A 5,577-nucleotide genomic window follows, 5' to 3' on the forward strand; every position below is an offset into this window, starting at 1 on the left:
TGTGTACTGCACAAGAGCAAACAGCTGAGGGAGGGGAGGAGAAAGGGCCAAAATCCAGTCTGCATTCTGCTCAACAAGCCATGCTCCTTGAAGCGTGTTGCGTCAGCCTGGAGGAAGGGTTGTTTGTTTTTTTTTCCTGTATCTCATAAAGGTGCTGGGCCCCTGCCCCAGACAACCACCCCTTTATTTGCCCAGAAAACCAGTTGCCATCAAGTTGATTTTCACTTATGGTGATCTCTTGTGTGTCAGAGTAGAATTGCGCTCCATAGAGTTTTTAATGGCTGGTTTTTCATATGTGGATTAACCACTTGTGCTGCCCAGGGACATCTTCTTGTTAGATGCCATTGAGTCAACTCTGATAGCAACCCCCATGTGTAACAGAATGAAACACTGCCTGGTCCTGTACCATCCCCACAATAGTAGACCCCACAATAGTAGATATGTTTGAGCTCATTATTCCAGTCACTGTGTCAATCCATCTTATCGAGGGTCTTCTTCTTTTTCATTGTCCTTCTGTGTTACCAGGAGCTCTGGTGGCACAGTGCCTATGGCATTTGACTACTAACCAGAAGGCTGGTGGTTCAATCTACTTCTGTAGTGATACCGCCTCGGAAACCCAAGGGGTTGAGTCAGATCCAACTCGATGGCAGTGCGTTTGTTTTTTTGTTCTGTTTTACCAAGTATGATGTCATTCTCCAGGGATCGGTCCCTCTCGATAACGTGTCCTTGAAGTTTCACCATCTTTGCTTCTAAGAAGCAGTATGGCTGTGCTTCTTCTAAGACAGATTTGTTTGTTCTTCTGGCAATCCATGGTATGTTTAACATTTTTTGCCAACACCATAATTCAAATGTGTCAATTCTTCTTCAGTCTTCCTTTTTCCTTGTTCAGCTTTCACGTGCACATGAGGTGATTGAAAATACCATGGCTTAGGTCAGGCCCTCCTTCATCATCAAAGTGACAGCTTTGCTTTTTAAATTTTTTTAAAAAAGGTCTTTTGCAGTAGATTTGCCCAATTCAATTTGTCTGTCTGTTTTATACCTGGGAGCTCTGGTGGTGTAGTGCCTAAGGCATTTGACTGCTAACCAGAAGGCTGGCAGTTCAAATCCTCCAGCCACTCGTCAGAAGGAAGACTGGGCAATCTACTTCCATAGGGACACCTCCTCAGAAACCCAAGGAGGGGTTTATGAGGTGCTCCTACTCTGTCAAGAGGGTCACTATGAGCCAAAATTGACTCAAGTCACCTCCCAACAACAGCATTCTGAATCTTCCACCTAGTCTTCAATAAAAAGACAAGTCATGCTGATAACCAACTGAACCAATTGTCCAATCCTCCCATCCTAGTTTCCCAGTGTTACCGTAACAAATATACCACATGTGGGTGCGTGGCTTTCATGAAGATAAATTTCTTTTCTCACTGGAAAGCTAAACGTCCAAATCAGAGTTTCAGTCATGTCGATTCCTTCCTTGTAGGTCATCCCAGGCATTCCTTGGTTTCTTGGTGATCCTCACATGGCACCTATCTTCCCCCGTTTGTGTGTGTCTGTCTGTGTCTAATAAGCTCTTTTCATAACTCAGAAGTGATTAGATTTATAACCCACCCTATTCGGGTATGATCTAATTAACATAATAAAGAAAACCCTAGTTCCAAACAGGATTACATTCACAGGACTCCAACGCATATTTTGGGGGAACATAACTCAGTCCGTATCACCTTTTCGGTATACAGATGAGGAAACCGAGGCACAGAGAGGTTAAATCACTTGTTGAAGACAACACTGGCTCGACAGGTAGAGATAATTACTGATTTGGGTGAAGGGAAGGGTAATGTACCAAATGTGAGTGATCAACATGGTGGCATTGAGGAAGAGAAAGACAGAGAGAGGTATACAGGAGGTACAGACACAAAGATGAACACTATTGCATGTACAGTACTGTGTTGTCAGTGAAGGCAAACATGGGAATACAGGTGGATAAATGGATGGACAGGCTGAAGAAAAAAAGATAACACTGCTAATAAACTGGAGAATCAGTGCTTGGATGAAGACTGGGTAGCTTCAGAGCCTATGCTCATTAACGAGCTCTCTCATCGCTCATGGGCCTTACACCAATATTTCTTAAGTTCCTCTATTGAGTATCTCTTGTCTCCATTTCCAGGGTTCCCAGAGAAAAGCCCCATCCCATAGAGGAGAAATTCTTCTGAATGTTCCCAATATAGACATAAAGAAATTTATTAGAATGATATGGAAGGCTGGTTCACACAATCATGAGACCAGGTTGTGGGATGGGGATAACCAGATTAGAAAGTTTAGAAGACTTAGGGCAAGACATAAGCAGCAGAGATAAAAGCCCCTCAAAGAGCTCAGGACATAGCCACTGCAATAAGCAACTCCCAACACTTCTCCCATCCTTGTGCTACCTACCAAGGTTCATCGTTCTAGAGAACATCTGATAAACAATGCTCAGGGCATGGACCTGCTCCTTGACTATAGCAGGAAGTGGAGTAAGACAAGCTCTGACTCCATCAGTTTCTAGAGTAGGCAGCGAATGACTGGCCTTCCTACAGAGACTACAAACAGTGGGAGAGAGATCATTTCCCCCAAGAAATTACTCTTGGGTCTTGTCTTTACTTCTACCACTTACTAGGCATGTGACTTGAGCAAGTTACTGCAATTTTCTGTGCTTCAGCATTCTCATCAGTTAAATGGAGATAATAACAATATCTAAGGAACTCTTGTGGCACAGTACCTAAGGCATTTGACTACTAACCAGAAGGTTGGTGGTTCAAACCCACCAGCCACTCTACAGAAGGAAGATGGGGCAATCTACTTCCGTAAAGATTTACTGCCTCGGAAACCCAATGGGACTCACTATGAGTCAGAATTAATTCCATGACAGTGGGCTTGGTTTTTAGTTTTGGATGTCAGAGAAATGTTATGAGGATAAAATTAGTTATTATTTATAAACCATTTAGAACAATGTCTGACACTCAGTACCAGCTGCAATCAAGTTGATTTCAACTCATAGTGATCCTGTAGGAAAGAACTGCCTCATTGGGTTTCCAGGGCTGTGGTCTTTATGGAAACAGACTGTCACATCTTTTTCCCACAGAATGGGTGCTAGGTTTGAACCAGCAAGTATTATTTAATACAAGGAAATCTAAAATGTATTAGCTGTCATTTCTGTATATAATTTTTTGCTAGCCATCCTAATGTAAAAATAATCCACTGCCATCAAGTCAGATTCTGTCTCATAGCAACCCCCGGAGGGTTTCCAGGGCTATAAATCGTTAGGGAAGCAGACTGTCTCATCTTTGTCCCAGGGAACAGCGGGTGGGTTCAAACTGCCAAGCTTTTGGTTAGCAACTAAATGCCTTACCTCAGAACCAGCAGAGCTCCTTAAGTATAAGATAGCTTCTTGAAATATTACTAACCTCTGCTCTGTGGATCACCCACTATTATAAAACAAAGGTACAGGACCAGAGGTAGTATTTCAATATGAATAAATTCTACATTGCCCTACACCAGAAATATGTGGGCTGTGGAGGGAAACAAATTTGATATAGTCAGAGCCAGAAACTAGTCTAAGGAAAATTCTTCCAGTCATCAGATGTAAGATATTTGAAAGTGGAATCTTTGATTGTTATCCACACCTAGTCAAAACTGACGTTCTCACCCACCAGTAACAATGCACCATCTATACCTAAAAATGCACTCTACATTTTTTACAGTAATCACATAAATTACAATCTATCAGAATTCCTAGTGTATGTAGGGCAAAAATCTACAGCAAGACTACAAATGGCTAGTATGTCTGTATGGAAGTGGAAAGTTTTATGAAGTACAGGATTGCATTTTGGCATATCTGATGCATCTTGTTCTGACGGAGTTTTCATTAATAAGCAGTAAACCAATACATGGAATAATAGAAAAATGTTTAGATTATTAAATAAGCCAATTAATGAAGAGCAGATCATGTAAACACATTGGAGAAATATTTCAATTTCTTGATGATTTGACACAAAACTCTTGTCATTAAAATGAGGACATCTGTGGAAAAACTGGTTCATGAGTACTGTCAATTCAAAACGCATTTAAGATAAGCCACTGAATAAGAAAACTTGAAATACCCTAAAATTGTAGCAGATCATAAGTGAAATTTGATAGATGCTTTCCCAAGTTTAACAACATTCCTGAAATGTATATGCCATTGCCAATAAAGAGTAGTGAAGCTGAAAGAAACTTTCCTAACATATCAATAATAAATAAACTTCATGGGAAATTGTCAACAATTATGGGTGATAGTTGTACAACATGATTAATGTAATTAATGATATTGACAAAGGCTGAAATAGAAGGCTCCTTCAGAAGCCTCTCATTGACACCTGCAAAACCTTTACAAACTGCAGTATAGTAAATCACATAGTGTGGTTTTTCTAGCCATATGTCTTTGTAAACTCCATGGTGGAATTTACTGTGAGCAACTGAGTAGCTCCTGATTGCTAAAGTTATTCACCTGTGGTATTTCTGTTGAATCAGCACAAAGCAATCTCCTGGAAATTTCACTCTCTCTCAGGTATACAGAATTCTGATGATGGGCTTGGTTAGTGGTCACTCTGCCAAGTTCAAAAGGAGCCCTCTGACAGGCAGAAGTCTCTCTGACTGCTGGCTGAGAAAGACATGCTGCTGAGAGAAATGCACTCCTGAGAGACATGCACTGCTGAGAAAAAGACACTGAGAGACACACATTGCTGAGAGACACACACTGTTGGGAGAGAGACTGTTGGCTGAGAGACAGCGGGCTGAGAGAGACTGAGCGTGTTCCTGAACTTGAATTGTAGCCTGATACTTCCCTAATAAACCCCATAATCTGTGAATTCTGTGTGGCCACTGCAGCAAATTATTGAACCCAGCAGAAAGGTGGTGGGTGCTGCAGGAGGAACGGCTGGTGTCAGGGTTGGTGTCAGGGCTGGAGGGAGACGGCATGTGTGGCCTCGCAGGGATAGGCCTTGGGCTACTGATGGTGATTCCATCTTCCTGTTGTGGGGTTAGAGGAGGTCAGAAGATGCGGCCTCACTGACCCTTTGGAACAAACTGACAGGCAGGATTAAAGTAGACATTAATCTTAGTGACTAACTCGCTGTCTTTCCCCTCATCACTCTTGTCTGAGCAAACAGCATAGCCACCCTTATTTCCGACGTTGAGCTCTTTAGATTTACTATTCCTCAAAGTATAACCTGTAAGCCCTAGGCTTACAGGTGAGGAGAGACAACTCAGGGACGCCTGAAGTAGCAAGCGGGAAGATCAGGAGAAAGGGGTTTAAAAGCCAGGAAGCCAGAGAAAAGAGCAGTCAGCGAAGGGATTAGGTGAGGAGAGGCAACTCAGGCCCGCCCAGAGAAGCAGGCCGGAAGAGCAGGAGGAAGGGGATAAAAAGCCAGGAACCCGGACAGAGGAGCAGTCAGCCCCAGGAACAACTCAGGGACGCACAAAACAGCAGGGCAGAAGAGCAGGAGAAAGGGATTAAAGCCAGGAAGCCAGACAGAGGTACAGTCAGCCACAGGGACCCAGTTGGGGGTGATA

The sequence above is a fragment of the Orycteropus afer genome, unplaced genomic scaffold (genome assembly GCF_000298275.1).
Source record: "Orycteropus afer afer isolate SDZICR_OR568_19922 unplaced genomic scaffold, OryAfe1.0 scaffold00330, whole genome shotgun sequence".
NCBI classification, from domain to species: Eukaryota; Metazoa; Chordata; class Mammalia; order Tubulidentata; family Orycteropodidae; genus Orycteropus; species Orycteropus afer.